Source organism: Marmota monax, unplaced genomic scaffold (assembly GCF_021218885.2).
Source record: "Marmota monax isolate L192 unplaced genomic scaffold, Marmota_monax_Labrador192_F-V1.1 WCK01_AAM20220418_F8-fsc00463, whole genome shotgun sequence".
Lineage (NCBI taxonomy): Eukaryota > Metazoa > Chordata > Mammalia > Rodentia > Sciuridae > Marmota > Marmota monax.
This window is the reverse complement of record NW_026692818.1, coordinates 274,568-293,555: the sequence shown is the minus strand read 5'-3', so window position 1 is coordinate 293,555 and position 18,988 is coordinate 274,568. Positions and strand designations below refer to the sequence as shown.

The 18,988-nt window shown below is 37.1% G+C and overlaps 1 pseudogene; it reads left to right on the top strand.

The window, feature by feature from the left end:
- The first annotated feature begins 532 nt into the window (after positions 1-532).
- On the top strand, positions 533-1,503 carry LOC124095348 (olfactory receptor 2H2-like; annotated as a pseudogene).
- Positions 1,504-18,988: the final 17,485 nt, after the last annotated feature.

The following is an 18,988-nucleotide window of genomic DNA, read 5'->3' as shown; positions in this document are numbered from 1 at the left end:
TGAAGAACAGAAAGTGGAGAAGTCAGAAGGGTAAAAGAAATGAAGAAGAAAAGGAGAAACATGAGAGAAAGATGAATTGAGATTCAAAGACAGAAATAAAAGAAACAGAGAGATATGGAAAGGTAATATGCTGTGAACAGTACAATATATATGTACAAAATCATGAAATAAAGTGATAAATGTGTACTCTTTACGAGCAAAGATGCAGAACATCTAACATTTAGCAAAGTGATTTTCAATAGCAAGTGCTTAGATACTTTTGCATAATATTTATAGTGAAGTTATCAAAATTGAAGAAAATGTCAAAGAAGGAAAGAGAGAGAGAATGAATGATTGATAAAAAAAATACTAAAGCACTTCACTAAATTTTGTATTTTTTCCCAAAATACATCAGGTAAAAATCTCATCTTTGATCAGAAAGGAATCAAACAAGCCATACTGCCCTTTTTCCTGTCCCTGAACTGGACTCATCTCAGGCTTTTGAACAAGTACTTTTGATCCATCTCCCAAGGAGGCAATTGCCCCAGAAGCTATGATCACAAGTTGCAATGAGAGCCACAGTGACTTCATCCTCCAGGGCTTCTCTGACAAACCTTATTTGGAAAAGGTACTTTTTTGGATCATTTTGGTTTTTTATTGCTTGACACTTGCAGGAATATGGTCATAGTTCTTGTCTCCATGAAGGATCCAAAGCTCCACAGTCCCATGTATTTCTTTCTTTCCAACCTTTCCTTGCTAGATCTCTGTTTCACCAGCAGTTGTGTGCCACAGATGTTGGTTAATTTATGGGGTCCAGAGAAGACTATCAGCTATATTGGCTGTGCTATTCAACTCTATGTCTTCCTGTGGCTTGGAGCCACTGAGTGTGTCCTTCTTGTTATCATGGCCATGGACCGCTATGTGGCAGTGTGTCATCCACTGCAATATACCACTACCATGCATCCCAGAGTTTGTCTGCAGCTAGCAACCCTTGCCTGGGGAACTGGTCTGGTGCAGTCTTTGGTCCAATCCCCTGCCACCCTCCGGTTACCCTTCTGCTCCAGGATAATAGATGACATCGTGTGCGAAGTCCCAGCTCTTATTCATCTCTCCAATACAGATACTACCTACAATGAAACCCAGATGTCCATTGCTAGCATTTTTCTTCTGGTGGTTCCCTTGATCATTATCCTTTCCTCTTAAGGTGCTATCGTGCATGCAGCACTGAGAATAAAGTCGAATGCAGGACAGAAGAAAGCATTTGGTACCTGTACTTCTCACCTTCTTGTGGTCTCCCTGTTCTATGGCACTGTCACAGGTGTCTACCCTCAACCCCAAAATCGCTATGTTCATGAACGGGGCAAGTTTCTCACCCTTTTCTACACAGTAGTAACCCCAACTCTTAACCCCTTCATCTACACTCTGAGGAACAAGGAAGTAAAAGGAGCACTAAGAAAATTAAGGAGGAGGACTGGGTTTCCCAGAATAACTAAAAAGGTTGATATTTGTTTGCCTATTGCTTAAAAAAAATGAAGCAACCTCATCACAAAAGCTGCAGAACATAGGAAAGAACTATATTTTGTGATTTCAGTTTCAGCCATCAGGAGATACCAATTTTTATACAATATTTTATTATCCTTCTGTCATTTATTAGGCCCTTAATTTCTTCATGATGCTGATTTAGGCACAAGATGGTATAGAAATTAATATATTTAACAGTTATTTTCTTAAAAAGTATATAATACTGTTGAAATGTGGGGGGTACAAAAGAAACACAACACTTGCAAAATAAGATACCAAGTGATATATTTCATGCTTTTACATTGATTTAAGTTTCATTCTATGTTTTTCCAAGTTAACTAAGTGCTTTCATCTAAATGTCTTGTCCCAAAAATATTTCTAAAGTTTTGAGACACAGACTTTAAGAAAAAAAAAATCATATTTACTTCTATAATTTAATCTAATGTATCTTTGTTCTGAATTATTTCTGTCTCTCTGCCTCAATATAACATCATTGCCACTTAATGCACTTAGCTCTACCCAATGAAAAAATGTAACTAACCACACTTACTGTTCCCTGATGTAATTAGTCTAAGATTCTATGTCCACATTTCTAAATTTTTGGATTGACATTCTGAACCCTTGATTAAAGCACTTGGCTTTTGTTTGTTTTTTTCTTCATTCTGTGTCCTTATTTTAACAAAATGTCTCATTTTATCAAATTCAATTCTTATTCATTTTCCATGTAGATATTCATTGATTTCCTATTATGTACCTATTGTGCATCAGATACTAGATTATAGAATGGCAGATACAACATACAAAATCATCAACATTTTGGAGCTATGTTCAAATGGCGGACACAGATATTAACCAAAATAATTTTTATTTAGTAGAGAGAGGATTGCTTCTTACTGGCTGCCTGGGGCTCGTTACTATGCTACCTGCTTTTTGGCTTTTAAATATTATCCAACAAAGAACTACTTATTGGGCTGGAATTGTAGTTCCTTGGAAAAGTGCTTGCCTAGCATGTGTGAGGCACTGGGTTCAATTCTCAGCAATCTCATAAATAAACAAAATAAAGGTCCATTGACAACAAAAAATATATTTTTTAAAAAAAAATCTACTTATTGCTGCTTTAAAGTGTCTACTACTTTAGTTGGTCTAACTAAAATCATGACTCAGACTTGTTGACTATCCTGCATGGATTTTCTGATCTACTGAGTTCATTCTTCAGCTGACCCCTGTGCACTGTTGCCTACACTGTGTTCAGGCATTATTCCCACTCATGTTCAAAAAGAACTACTACATATTTGTGATTGGATAAGTCACATTAAATTTTTAAAGTTGAATTGTTATTTGAAAACCAAAACTGAACTGGTCATAAAAATATAGTATAATCACTATGAGGATGCTTCATGATTTCTCACAGCCTAGGAAACACCAATTTTTATACAATATTTTGTTATCCTTCTGTTCAGTTGCAAGAAATATATGGAGTAGCTGAGAGGAAAACTAGGACAGAAAGTGAATTGGACAATTTTACTCCCAGATTGTGGAGCTGGAGTAATTCTGTGGGAAGACTAAGTTTATGAGCCAGCATTATAATGTGTACTGAGAGTAAAAGGTGGCAACTACCTTGGAAATGGAAGAAAAAGATGTTACATGTTCAAAATAATGAATTGTGGTACTTCAGAATAAGAACTAGGGCTTTGGTATAGAAGGAAACTGGGTCATTTAATGGCAAAATTTAAATGCCAGTTGAAAGAAAGAGACTTGAATAAATGACAGCAGCAAAAAGAAAAGGAACAAAGGTGCTTAAACATGAGAATTCATAAGATTCACACAGTTTGTTAAAATTAAGATTTTTTTAGAATTTATGATTTAGAGAATCAGAACAAGCTTGCCTTAAAATGGCATTTTAATTAATACACTAAGTGATTCTGATACAGGCTGTCTCAGATCATAGTGTAGGAAATACCTAGAGGGTTGTTCAGCTAAGATGGCATGGGCTTTAATGAGTCAATGCAGTTTGAAAAGAAGACTGAAAGGAATAATGGTCTAAAAATGGAATGAAGACAGTAGCTCATTTATCATAATTTGAGATATTGAAGGTAGAAATATCTTCTCATGAGGAAGTTCTGAATGAAATGGTTTCATTTGGGAAGAGTCTAATTTCACTGAATGCCAAGCAGTGTAGAAAATTTAAGGTAAGTAATTTGAGATTATGAGCTTATTAATTATGCAGATGGTGCCTTGGAAAGTTTGAGGAGAGAAAGAGGCAGGTGTGGAGATGAGGAGGAGATGCCATTGTGGGAATGGAATATAAATATAAACAACTCAGACCTGTTTATAATTTTGGAGGTGACTGTTCATAATTTTGGAATGATAGGAGGCACTATAGTCTTAGCTTATGTACATGTTTGTCAACATTCATTTCATTTGAATCATGAGTATTATGGAATATAAGCCAACACACAAACACTTTTTTACATATTTATGAACAAATCAGAAAAGTTATCTTTCTTCATAGACATTTTAGATAATGACAAATATTTCCTGAGATGAGTGGCTAAATCAGAATCCCTTACAATGTAAATTAAAATACCATTCCAAAAATCACATGCTCTAAATCAGAAATTTTAGAGAATCGTAACAAATACATTATTGTCTCTTATAAATTCTCAACATATGACACAAGACCACAATGATTTCTTAGGTCCTTAGGGATGATTATTTTATGGCTTCAGATAGTTTCTTAGAAATTTCTAGAATGGGTAACAGAAAGCAAAGGAATATAGCATCATTTTCTAGCTCATGTGTTATATATGGTTAGTTCTGATTATTAATTGGCTTTAATCCACTTGAGGTGCTTAACACAGATGATATATTGCCATAGGGCAGAACATTTGTGCTTTCATGACATTTAATGAGAAAGATTGTGGTCAGAAGCAATTAAGTCTCAAATTCTGTCCTGGGCACCTAATCACCACTAGTCTCCAAATTCATCTTGGATGTCATGTGCATGTGTGAGTGTGTGTGTTTGCATGTCTGATTTTCTTTTGTATGTAACCATATAAATGTCAATATATGTGAAAGAAGTATCACTTTAAAATGTGACTGTTATGAAAACTGTAATAATGTTTTTCACATGGACAATAGGTAAATCAGTAAGAGCAGTATGTAAAACAAGCAAATGAGAGTAATAACAGGGAAAAATCACTACTTATGAGGGATACATTTAAAAGCATATAATTCATAGACTTTCAATAATTGGGTTTAAATTTGCCTTTCAGATTTCTTTCTTCCTTACCAAGGTGCTATACACCCCAGTAACCATATACTTATTCCACCTATATATTCAGTGCACAGATATATTTTCCATGGGCCTTAGTCCTGTATTTGTTATCTTGTACTTCAAAGTGAAATTCAATTGTCAAAAACTATTAAAATCTCCCTTTTATTTCTCATCTTTATAAAATTAGCCATGCCTTCCTTAATGAATTTTATTATTTGATCAGTGTGTTACCTGGGTAATTTATCAGAATTACAGCATGTTTATAAATAGTCACTAGCATTTGAAGATAAGGACATCTTGTTCACCATTGTGCAGTCGGTGGCCAAATATCTTTACTTACTGTAAGTAAACTATAAAATTCTTAAGGGATAGAAGGTGACATCATTGAAGAGAAATTATGAGTGAGGAATTTGCATTTTCCAGACATCTATATTTGGATCAGGGAAGAAGATACAAATTTAAGCCTGTTTCCAAGTCCTAAAATAATTTTATCTTAATGGTTCTTTATGTCATGTTCAGTGTGTTGGAAATGCAGGCTTTTGGTAAATGATGGTGCCAAGTGAGTTAGAGCAGAAATAATTTGCCTGTCTTAAGCCTTATCCTGTGTTAAGATCAGAGGCTTGGGATCCAACATGGCGGCGGGCGGAGAGGCAGCGTTTTCAATACCCCCCAGTGATGGGGTTATAAGGATGCATAGATAACACTTAGACTCTACCAACAGAGATCTCCTAGCAAAATTCCACTGAAGAAAGACCGGCCGGGAGCTACTAGGATTTTTTGAAGCGACAGATTGCCCCAGACGAGCAAATCCCTGCCAGGAGACACAGAGGTCCAGTTCCGCCAGCCACAGTCTGTGCACTGCTGCGCGGCTGCCGGCCCGTCTGCCAGCAGCAAATGCGACCGGGTCCCGCTAACCTCCGAGATGCAGCTTGGCAGGAAGAAGTCTTTAGCCAAGGATTCATGAAATAGCGAGCTGGGAGCTGAAGCCAACCTGGGACGCACCAGTCCCACCCCTCCCTTTGGACACTCGGGCAAGGAGCCTGGGGCCTGCCATAGCAGAGGGGTGACATCATCGGAGGTCGGCTGACGGAATTCCTTCCCAGCAGAATCCACTTCAGCAGTTGTGTGACTCCCTCCCCATCCAGATACAAGTAGCCAGGACACTTCATGGACCTCTCAGGGGTCGTGTCTGTAGGGTAGCAGAGGGGATCCCCGACCCCCAACCCCCCATATCACCAGCAGTGACTCCCAAGGTCTTAGCCGCCAGTTTACCACAGCACTGGGGCTTAAATGGGACACGCGGTGGGGCTGCAAGTGTAACTAGATCTCTGGGGAACCGCTTCTGGTGAGCAGGACCTGGCTGGCTGGCTGACAGGAGGAAGGGGGGTAAGGGCCAGAGAAGTGAAACGGCTCTGGACTGACAAGTCCAAGAGACTACCAGGAGACGCCTTACAGGGATTGCTATGGGCAGGTAGAGAGCAGAAGCTCTGCTCGGAGGACACAGCTCCGCCTACTGGAAGAGAAGAAAATGGATCTCTAAGACTTCAATATTTTTTTTCTTTTTTCTTCTTCTCTCTCTGTTCCATTCTCCCCTTTTCCTTCTCTCTTTCTTTCTTGTTTTAAGTTTTATTGTTCTTTTCATTCTCCTCTAATCTATCTCTCTCTCTCCTTCTTTCTTTTTAAGAGCACCTTCATTCCCCTACCCCCCAACTTTCATCCCAAGCATTATGTCTTCCATTACGTGTAATTGTCTAAATGCAAATAGGAGAATGTCTCGAGGCTGTCTATATGGCTCCTAAATACCTAGGTACTACCAACACCTTGATCCAATTGCCTGTTAGTATCCACCTTCAGTAGAGCAATCTTCTAAAGTAACCAAGACATACTAACCCTCGTACCATCATAGCACCTAAACTAAACATATAGTCCTAAGAACAAACAACAAATCACTATATGCATACAGGATCCAGAAGCCTTTTATGAACTGAATGAATTAGCTTTAAAGTACAATAAAGCCCAACATTTCTAGACATAATCTCCCACCACAAAGGAGAGAGAACAGAGATATACAAAGCCAAAACAAATATATAGGAGAAAGCAGTTACAAAGCAGTCAAACAGAGCTGGAAAGTAACGTGAACAACATGAAGAAACAAGGGAAAAAAGGACTACAAACAATGCAGGACAATTTAAACCTACAGGAGGACATAGAAGCATCAGAAACATGGACAGGGAAAGAAATCAAGGCATACCTAACTCAGATGGAACGGAATATTAGAGAAAACATGAGACAGCAAGTCCAAGCATTGAAAGTATATTTTGAAAACGAACTAAACAAACAAATTCAAACTGCAAAGAATGAGCTTTACCAGGAGATAGGGATTTTTAAAAAAAACCAAACAGTAATCCTAGAAATGCAAGAAACCATAAACCAGATTAAAAACTCTAACAAGAATATTACAAATAGACTAGATCAAGTAGAAGTCAGAACATCAGATAATGAAGACAAAGTTTGTCAATTTGAAAAGAATATAGTCAACAGAGAAAAGATGCTTAAATCTCATGAGCAATCTATCCAAGAGATATGGGATCTCATAAAAAAACCAAATCTGAGAGTCATTGGGATAGAAGAAGGCACAAAGGATCAAACCAAAGGAATGGACAACTTATTAAAGGAAATAATCCTAGAAAACTTCCCAGAGATGAAAGATGGGATGGATTGCCAAATCCGGGAAGCATACAGGATCCAAAACATCCAAAACCGTAATAGACCAACTCCAAGACATATAATTATGAAGATAGCTAACATACAGAACAAGGAGAGAATATTAAAAGCTATGAGAGAAAGGAGGCAGATTACATTCAGGGGTAAACCAATTAGGTTAACGACTGATTTTTCATCACAGACTTTGAAAGCGAGAAGATCCTGGAACAACGTGTTTCAAACGCTGAAAAATAATGGATTCCAACCAAGAATACTGTATCCAGCAAAATTAAGCTTCAGATTTGACAATGAAATTAAAATCTTTCACGATAAACAAAAGCTAAAAGAATTCACAGCCAGAAAACCAGCACTGCAAAGCATTTTGAGCAAAATACTACAAGAAGAGGAATTGAAAAATAGTGCCCAAAACTAACAGTGGTATTTAGGGGAGAAAAATAACCAAAGAGGAAAAACTAGCCAAACTAAAATAAATAAATAAATAAATAAATAAATAAATAAATAAATAAACAAACATGACTGGAAGTACAAACCATATTTCAATTGTAACCTTAAATGTTAATGGCTTAAATTCACCAATCAAGAGACATAGGCTAGTAACCTGGATTAAAAAAAAAAAAAACAAATCCAACAATATGCTGTCTTCAGGAGACTCATATGATAGGAAAAGATATACACAGGCTGAAGGTGAAAGGTTGGGAAAAATCATACCACTCACATGGCCCTCGGAAGCAAGCAGGAGTGGCCATCCTCATATCGAATAAAATCAACTTCAAACCTAAGTTAATCAAAACGGATAAAGAAGGACACTATATACTATTAAAAGGAACCATCCACCATCAAGACATAACAATTATCAATTTGTATGCACCAAACAATGGTGCTGCAATGTTCATAAAACAAACTCTCCTCAAGTTCAAGAGTCAAATAGACCACAACACAATAATTATGGGGGACTTCAACACACCAGTCTCGCCACTGGACAGATCCTCTAGACAAAAGCTGAACAAAGAAACTATAAAACTCAATAACGCAATCAATAACCTAGACTTAACAGACATATATAGAATATATCAACCATCATCAAGTGGATACATGTTCTTCTCAGCAGCACATGGATCCTACTCAAAGATAGACCATATATTATGCCATAGGGCAACTCTCAGTAAATATAAAGGTGTGGAGATAATACCATGCACCATATCTGATCATAATGGAATGAAACTGGAAATCAATGATAAAAGAAGGAAGGAAAAATCCTACATTTTATATGGAAAATGAACAATATGTTACTGAATGATCAATGGGTTACAGAAGACATAAAGGAGGAGATAAAAAAATTCTTAGAGACAAATGACAATACAGACACAACATACCGGAATTGATGGGACACAATGAAAGCAGTTTTAAGAGGGAAATTCATTTCTTGGAGTTCTTTCCTCAAAAAAAGAAAAAAACCAACAAATAAATGAACTCACACTACACCTCAAAAACCTAGAAAAGGAAGAGCAAAACAACAGCAAATGTAGTAGAAGAAAAGAAATAATTAAAATTAGAGCAGAAATAAACAAAACTGAAACAAAAAAAAAAAAACATTGAAAAAACTAAAAGTTGGTTCTTTGAAAAAATAAATAAGATCGACAGGCCCTTAGCCATGCTTACGAAGAGAAGAAGAGAGAGAACTCAAATTACTAACATACGGGATGAAAAAGGCAATATCACAACAGACACTACAGAAATACAGAAGATAATTAGAAAGTATTTTGAAACCCTATATTCCAATAAAATAGAAGATAATGAAGATATCGATAAATTTCTTAAGTCATAGGATCTACCCAGATTGAGTCAGGAAGACACACACAATTTAAACAGACCAATAACAAAAGAAGAAATTGAAGAAGCCATCAAAAGACTACCAACCAAAAAATGCCCTGGACCGGATGGGTATAGAGTGGAGTTCTACAAAACCTTTAAAGAAGAATTAATACCAATACTTTTCAAGCTATTTCAAGAAATATAAAAAGAAGGAGTTCTTCCAAATTCATTCTATGAGGCCAGCATCACCCTGATCCTGAAACCAGACAAAGACACTTCAAAGAAAGAAAACTACAGACCAATATCTCTAATGAACTTGGATGCAAAAATTCTCAATAAAATCCTGGCAAATCGAATACAAAAGCATATCAAAAAAATTGTGCATCATGATCAAGTAGGATTCATCCCTGGGATGCAAGGCTGGTTCAATATACGGAAATCAATAAATGTAATCCACCACATCAATAGACTTAAAGACAAGAACCATATGATCATCTCGATAGATGCAGAAAAAGCATTCGACAAAGTACAGCTTCCCTTTATGTTCAAAACACTTGAAAAAATAGGGATAACAGGAACTTACCTCAACATGGTAAAAGCTATATATGCTAAACCTCAGGCTAGCATCATCCTAAATGGAGAAAATCTGAAGGCATTTCCTCTAAAATCTGGAAGAAGACAGGGGTGCCCTCTATCACCACTTCTATTCAATTTAGTTCTTGAAACACTGGCCAGAGCAATTAGACAGACAAAAGAAATTAAAGGCATAAAAATAGGAAAAGAAGAACTTAAAATATCACTGTTTGCGGATGACATGATAATATATTTAACAGACCCAAAAGGGTCTACAAAGAAACTGCTAGAGTTAATAAATGAATTCAGCAAAGTGGCAGGATATAAAATCAACATGCATAAATCAAAGACATTCCTGTATATCAGCAACAAAACTTCTGAAATGGAAATGAGGAAAACCACTCCATTCACAATATCCTCAAAGAAAATAAGATACTTGGGAATCAACCTATCAAAAGAGGTGAAAGATTTATATAATGAAAACTACAGAACCCTAAAGAAAGAGATAGAAGAAGATCTTAGAAGATGGAAAAATGTACCCTGTTCATGGATAGGCAGAACTAACATCATCAAAATGGCGATATTACCCAGGTTTAATGCGATGCCAATCAAAATCCCAACGGCATTTCTTGTAGAAATAGATAAAGCAATCATGAAATTCATATGGAAAAACAAAAGACCTAGAATAGCAAAAGCAATTCTAAGTAGGAAGTGTGAATCTGAAGGTATAGCGATACCAGGGTTCAAACTGTACTACAGAGCAATAATAACAAAAACAGCGTGGTACTGGTACCAAAACAGGCAGGTGGACCAATGGTACAGAATAGAGGACACAGAAACCAACCCACAAAAGTACAACTTTCTTATATTTGATAAAGGGGCTAAAAGCATGCAATGGAGGAAGGATAGCATCTTCAACAAATGGTGCTGGGAAAATTGGAAATCAATATGCAACAAAATGATACTGAATCCCTTTCTCTCGCCATGCACAAAAGTCAACTCAAAATGGATCAAGGACCTAGATATCAAATCAGAGACACTGCGTCTGATAGAAGAAAAAGTTGGCTATGATCTACATACTGTGGGGTCGGGCTCCAAATTCCTTAATAGGATGCCCATAGCCCAAGAGTTAATAACAAGAATAAACAAATGGGACTTACTTAAACTAAAAAGTTTTTTCTCAGCAAGAGAAACAATAAGAGAGGCAAATAGAGAGCCTACATCCTGGGAACAAATTTTTACCCCTCACACTTCAGATAGAGCCCTAATATCCAGAATATACAAAGAACTCAAGAAATTAAACAATAAGATAACAAATAACCCAATAAACTAATGGGCCAAGGACCTGAACAGACACTTCTCAGAGGAGGACATACAATCAATCCACAAGTACATGAAAAAATGCTCACCATCTTTAGCTGTCAGAGAAATGCAAATCAAAACCACCCTAAGATACCATCTCACTCCAGTAAGATTGGCAGCCATTATGAAGTCAAACAACAATAAGTGTTGGAGAGGATGTGGGGAAAAGGGTACACTTGTACATAGCTGGTGGGACTGTAAATTGGTGATGCCAATTTGGAAAGCAGTATGGAGATTCCTGGGAAAGCTGGGAATGGATCCACCATTTGATCCAGCTATCGCCCTTCTCGGACTATTCCCTGAGGATCTTAAAAGAGCATACTATAGGGATACTGCCACATCAATGATCATAGTGGCACAATTCACAATAGCTAGACTGTGGAACCAACCCAGATGCCCTTCAATAGATGAATGGATTAAAAAAATGTGGCATCTATACACAATGGAGTATTATGCAGCGCTAAAAAATGACAAAATCATAGAATTTGCAGGGAAATGGATGGCATTAGAACAGATTATGCTAAGCGAAGCTAGCCAATCCTTAAAAAACAAATGCCAAATGTCTTCGTTGATATAAAGAGAGCAACTAAGAACAGGACAGGGAGGAAGAGCATGAGGAAAAGATTAACATTAAACAGAGACGAGTGGGGGGAGAGAAAGGGACAGAGAAGGGAAAGCATATGGAAATGGTAGGAGACCCTCAATGTAACACAAAATTACATATAAGAGGTTGTGAGGGGAAAGAAGGGGGAAACAAGGGAGAGAATTGAACAACAGCAGATGAGGTAGAGAGGGAAGATGGGAGGGGAGGGGAGGAGGGATAGTAGGGGATAGGAAAGGCAGCAGAATACAACAGTCACTAATATGGCATTATGTAAAAATTGTAAATGTGTAACTGATGTGATTCTGCAATTTGTATTTGGGGTAAAAATGGGAATTCATAACTCACCTGAATCAAATGTATGAAAGATGATATGTCATGAGCTTTGTAATGTTTTGAACAACCAATAAAAAAAAATTAAAAAAAAAAGATCAGAGGGTTAACTTTTAATATAATGACTAAGAGATATGATAGTCCTTGAGAACCGTTGGGGGTTTTTTTGTTATTGTTGTTTTGTAATATTTATTTTTTAGTTTTTTTAGATGGACACAATGTCTTTATTTTATTTTTATATGGTGCCGAGAATCAAACCCAGTGCCTCACACATGCTAGGCGAGCACACTACCACTTGAGCCACATCCCCAGCCCTGAGAACCCAATGTCTTATCTGATATATAAGTATGTGTAAATTCTTGGATATTAAGTGTAGCATGCATCAGTATTGATGAATGTATGTTACCATAGAACATTTCAAAATTTTTTCATTATGCTTCATCCCAGTCTCATAAAAAAATTTGATGTTTATATTATCATAAACTAGTTTTTTTTTTCCTATTCTAGAATAAAATCATACATTATGTTTATTTTCTGCTTGGTTTTACACTTATATAATATTTTTGTGATTCATTTTTTTTTAAAAAAAACTATATATATATATATATATATATATATATATACTTTTTAAAAATTTATAATACATAAGGCAAAGTATGTGTGAAAGAGTTCAGAGCTTTTATGCTCTTTCAGGATATACCACCTTCCAGGAACCTCTACATGTTCTGCTCTATAAAAGCCCCTGAGATTTACCAAATAGATATGTATATCAAATTATTATTTGTATTACCAAATAATATAGTAATATATAAATATGGCAAATATATTTATGTACTACTGAATATATTATTAACATATTATAAATATATTTAGGTACTACTGAAAATAGGCATAAGTTATTTTGCCTATTGATACACATCTATGTTTGTGTTAGCTATTACTGTGAAAAATACCTAACAAAATCAACTTAAAAGGAGAAATTTATTTTGGCTCATGGTTCATAGTCAGTTGATTCCATCATATAAGACTGAGTTTTGGACTGCGAAAGGCAAAATATCATGGTGGGAAGTACATAGTGAGCAAAGCTGCTCACTTCCTGGTGGCCAGAAAGCAAAAAGAGAGAGAAAGTGTTTAGAAACAAAATGTACCCTTCATGGGAATAGCCCAAATGACTGATTTCCTCTAACTAGGCCCTGCCTCCTAAACCTTTCACCACCTCCCAGTAACCCATTAAGCTATGAATCCATGCATGAGGTTAGAATCACCATGGTTCAATCATTTCCCAAAGGCCCCACTTGTGACCACTGCTGCATTGGAGACCAAGTCTTCAGCATAGGAGTATTGGGTTTGCTTAAGATCCAAACCATAGCAATGTTGTTTTGTGATTTCACTTTTGTTATGTTTTCTGAATGGGAGTGTTCTTTTATGCCTTCTCTTGATCCCACAAGTCAGGGGCTAACAGCCTCCTGTTTGCCTAAAACAATACCCTAAAATGTTCAAGTTTGTGTGCCTTCTTCTAATGCCACAGAGTTGGGCCAGCTGCATGTGAGAGCACTTGCACTCACCTGCTATGGGGATGCACTCAGGGAGCCAGGCTGGGTTTGTGGAAGGGTAAGTACTATGTAGTTTTTGGTGTCACTAGGAGCCCGTTGAGGGTAGATCATTCACAGGTAAGAAGTCTCAAGTACCTAATGGATGAAATTCCTGATGTAGTCATGGAGTTGTAAGTAGCATGTAAGTAGCTACCTCCTTCCCTTCTCCATGACCCTTCTAACTACTTGGTTTTGCCTATCACCTCAGTATTCTTAGTGGTGCAAGAAAGATGTGACCCTCCAGAGTAGCATTCCACACTGCTGGGGTAGAATGTTCCCAATTTTCCTCATTAAAGAAATCACCTCTAATAGGATTATTGTTACCATGAGATTTGCCAAGTTTGGGAGTGGGTAAAGTGAAATAATTCTTCTAACTTTCTTAAGCTCCATTGGTATGTTAGAACTTTTTGCTGGGCTCTGAGATTCTTAAAAAGGTATTTTTGTTCATAGGTTGTTTTCATAATTGATGCTTTTTGTGTGTGTGTGTGTGTGTGTGTGTGTGTTTGACATTCTGGTGATGTCACTCCTTCAACGTCTTTTTAAATGCTACCATTAAGGTTTTTTTCATTGTTAAGTGGGGAAATAATCTTTGAGAATATTCTGTTGAGGCAGCCCTTTTTGGTTCTATAAGACTTCCATCGCCCTTGAGGGGCCTGCATCCACATCTTCCCAGTGGTATTCAAGACAAACCCCAAACCTCTGTCATGCTTGGTATTGGAATCTCTGGTTACCACATAGTCAAGGAGCATTTTCCATTCTCAAAAGCCTCCTAAGATTCTCATCAGTTATTTCAAAGCTTAATCCTCCATGAAAAACTTCCACAACTGTTCAAACTCTTTATGAAATGACTTAGACACAAAAAAAGCAAGAAAAGCAACTTCCCTGCAGCATCCGTGGGCAGAAAGAAGTAAGCTAGCAAAGATATATAATATTTTTTTTTCTGGTTTAGATATTATAATATCTAAACTGCAGGACTGGGGTTGTAGCTCAGTAGTAGAGCACTTGCCACACAAATGTGAGGCACTGGGTTTGATCCTCAGCACTACATAAAGATAAATAAATAAATAAAAATAATGATATTGTGTCCATCTACAACTAAAAAAATATAAAAAATAAAACTACAATGAATATTTTTGTAGGCAAATATTTTTTATTTCTATGGGTTAAATATCTTAGGAGTGGAATTGTTGGATCATGAGCTATATCTATAATTTAACTGCTTTGGAAACTGCAAAAAATATATAGATATATTGGTTTCCCTGGATAGCTGTGCATTTTTGTGTTTGTACCAGCAATATAAACAAGATTGGATCATTCCATATCCTCTCCAAAATTTTATATTGTCATACTTCCTCATTTAAATCATTCTGATGTCTGTGTTGCCATCTCTTTGTGGTTTTACCATTGCATTTACCCAAGGACTAATTGTGTCAAGAATTGTTCAATGTCCTTATTGAAAATAAAGTGAAGAACCAGAAGACGGGCAATGGAGAAATGAAATACAGAGACAGGCAGAGATACCCACGAGAGTTTACTTGCCAGAGCTGACAAATAAAGATCATCTGTCCATAGGCAGAGAGAGAGGCAAAACAGGCTTGTGGTTTGGGACTTTTATGGGGCAGGCTCAGGGATTAGAGACAGCAGGTCCTAATGTGGGTGATTAAGGGTTGGGCTGGTATGAAGGGATGGTGAGCTTTTCTCAGAAATGCCATTGGGTGGGAAAGCAAAATTTCTCTTAAAATGGTGGCTGTCAGTTAAGATGGTCATCCAGATACTAAACAAGGACCTTACGCTTATCTGTCATTTGCATATTTTCTTTTGTGAGGTAGCTGTTTGGTCATTTTTCTATTTTAAAAATTGGATTCTTTATATTTTTTATTTTTGAGTTGATGGAGTTCTTTTTATATTCTGAATGTAAACCTTTGGGCATATGTAGGTACTATGAATATTTTCTCACATTCTGTAGCTTGCCTTTTTACTTTCTTGATGATATTTGATAAGAAGTTTTAAATTATGGCAAAATCCAATAATTTTTCAAAATTTTTCTTAAATTTTAATTTGTTATATATGACAACAGAATGCATTACAATTCATATTACAGATATACAGCACAATTTTTCATATCTCTGGTTGTACACAAATAGAGTCACATCCTTCGTGTCTTCATACATGTACTTAAGGTAATGATGACCATCACATTCCACCGTCTTTTTTCCCCCATACCCCCTCCTTTCCCTTCCCTCCCCTTTTCCCCTTTGCCCTATCTAGAGTTCATTTAATCCTTCCATGCCACCCTTCCCCCTGAAGCATATTATGAACCAGCATCTGGTTTGTTGGGACTGGGCTAATTTCACTTAGCATTATATTCTCCAGCTCCATCCATTTACCTGCAAGTGTCATGATTTTATTCTCTTTGAATGCTGAATAATATTCCATTGTGTATATATACCTCATTTTCTTTATCCATTCATCTACTGAAGGGCATCTAGGTTGGTTTCAATTGTGAATTGTGCTGCTATAAACATTAATATTATTTTATATTTAAAATTTGTTATTAAGGACATATCTTAGGAACATCCAGATAGAAGAGATGTATAGGGCCAGATATTTGAGGGGAGGTTGTCATAGACCTTCCATTCCTTCTCTGAGTACTTTATCTTCTCAGCACAAAGTTGCATTCACCAACCAGGAATTTCATTAAATTCCTTGTTCAATCATTATTTTAGCACCTTACCTTGAGCCCACACCCCTTTCCTAGAGGTCAATAACTAGAATTAAAAATTATAATCATTTGTATTTCTGGTTACCACACCCTTGCTTAAGCTACCTGGGAAGTCAACATTTCCATAAATTCAAGTGTGGTCAAAAGAGATTCCTTATGAATAACAAAAGACAGTCCTATCATTCAGCAAATTCCTAGAACTTTGTAAACTCTCTCCTAGGACCTGGGTATAAAGACCAGATATGTGCCTTTGTAGACCACAAGATAAGCCCTTGTCTTTTATAATAAAAAGGTCAAAACAATTAAAACATACTGGTACATATGTTTTAATTGTTGTGGTTGCTTATAATTCTTGCTACTTAGGAGGCAAGTGTAGGGGAATTGCAATTTTGAGATCAGCCAGGGCAACTTAGTGAGACCCTATCTCAAAATATTTGTTTTAATGGGTCTGGGGTATAGCTTCAGGACAAAGTGCTTGCCTAACATACTCAAGGCCTGGGTTCAAACCCCAGTACCTCAAAAAAGAACAAAAAGAAGTTACTGGTGCATTACTAGAGTTCCCATTGAGTCATTACCAATCTGTTCACACCCATCATCCTGTTGTATGAAAATATCTCCCAGATGAGACCACTCAAGGTTACAGGTATTCATTTGAAGATGTTATCAATGCAGGAATGGTCTCAGCAACCTCTGGTTTGAGCATTTCAAGCATCTGATAAAATTGACCTAGGAGAAAATATCATCTCTTGCTTTGAGATTCCTTCTATTCATTAAGATAATATTGTATTTCCCTCACCATGTAGCCCATTCGTTCATTGTTATACTCTCAACTACTGTCCCTCATTTTCTTCATTTATACCAAAGTTCTCCACTTTTGGAGGGAATATTTAGCCACTGTGCTGCTTCAGACTGTAGATAGTAACACTAGTCCACCAAGTACTTCCCCCTCACATTTAGATAGGGTAAGGTTACAGAGGCACAGAGCTGTTCTGTGACTACTAGGCCACATTTCCTCATAATCTCAATTGTGCCAGATAGGGTAAAAGCACACTCTGCCCAATGAGATCAATAGGAATTAAAATACAAAAGTTTAAAAATACAGTTACAGGTTCTAGTTTGGGAAACATCCTCTTTCTGATACATATAATAACAGTCCTGCAAATACTCCATCCTTTAGGAAGAAGAAAAAGTGATCTAAGGAAGAAAAGAAAGGGACAAAAATATTACCACATACAATATCCCACTCCCTTGATAAGAATCATCATACTGTTATCACAGGAAAGCAGGGAGCTGAAACTCCAAATCTTGATTCTTATATTCCAACAAAATATAATTTAAAGTCAGACACCAAAGTCATGCAAGAGAACTTTATTGTAAGTAAAAGTAAAGTAAAATCAAAGTGAAACTTAAGCAGAGAGCACTTTCACTGAAAAACCAGCCTCTACCTCAGAGCAAAGTCTGTCCAAGGAAGGAGATGACCTTTGTCCTTGGAAAGACCCACAGAGCACTCCTAGGCACCTACCTACCCTGCTGAGTTGTTTATCTACAAATAACAAAAGAGAACTTCTGTGCCAGGTGTCCCTGACTCAGTCAAGCTAGGTGGAGACCCATAGCAACCCCCTATCAGCCATCAATCAGCATGAGACACAGAAATACCTGTGATGCCAGATGACCCTCCCAGGAGTTTATGATGGTTGATAATGTGTTGGGAAACCTTGTAGTTCAGCAAGAACACCCCTCTTGGCTTAAACCAATCAGTTCAAATGAATCCCCCTTTTGTATTAACCAATCACCCCTACCCAACTTTTTCCCACCAGTGAATGTGCTAGTCATGTTTTAGAGTTGTTTTATGATTTTCCTGCGGTGTGTGATGATTTGCTAAGAGATGCTATGATGTATGTGAAGTCCCTGCCTTCCCCCAAAGAGTGTATAAAACTGCTGCAAATCCTGGGCTCGGGGCCTCTCAGCGTCACCAGTTACTGTGTGCATGCGGAGGATGGAGCTAGCTCGCAATAAATACCTCTTTGCTGCTTACATGGGTCTTGGTCTCTGGTGGTCTTTTGGGGGTCTTAAATTTGAGCATAACATCATGAGAGAAAGTGGGCTGTTTCAGAGCAGATGACAAAGGAAACAATGCTGTCTCCAAATTTATTACTGTTTGATGGAGAACTGGGGACCACCTTCTGTACTCCTTACCAATTAGGTGTTCAACTCCTCCTTCACATAGGGTGGTGGAGGTTTTGACCTTAATTGGTCCTCTCCAGAACTATCATGGTGGCCATCCTATTTAGGGAGGCTTCATCTACAAGTCAATCCCATGTTCATGTGGACGCTGGGGTCTATAGCTGGTTAGAAGTTACCTTAATATGCCTGCACTACTACAGGAATTTTTTTCCCAAACAACTGTAGATACTTATAGCCATAATTCCTAGCTGTATACCAACATCAATGGAGCTGTCAAGAGTTAGGCCCATTAATGCTTTCCTCTTGAT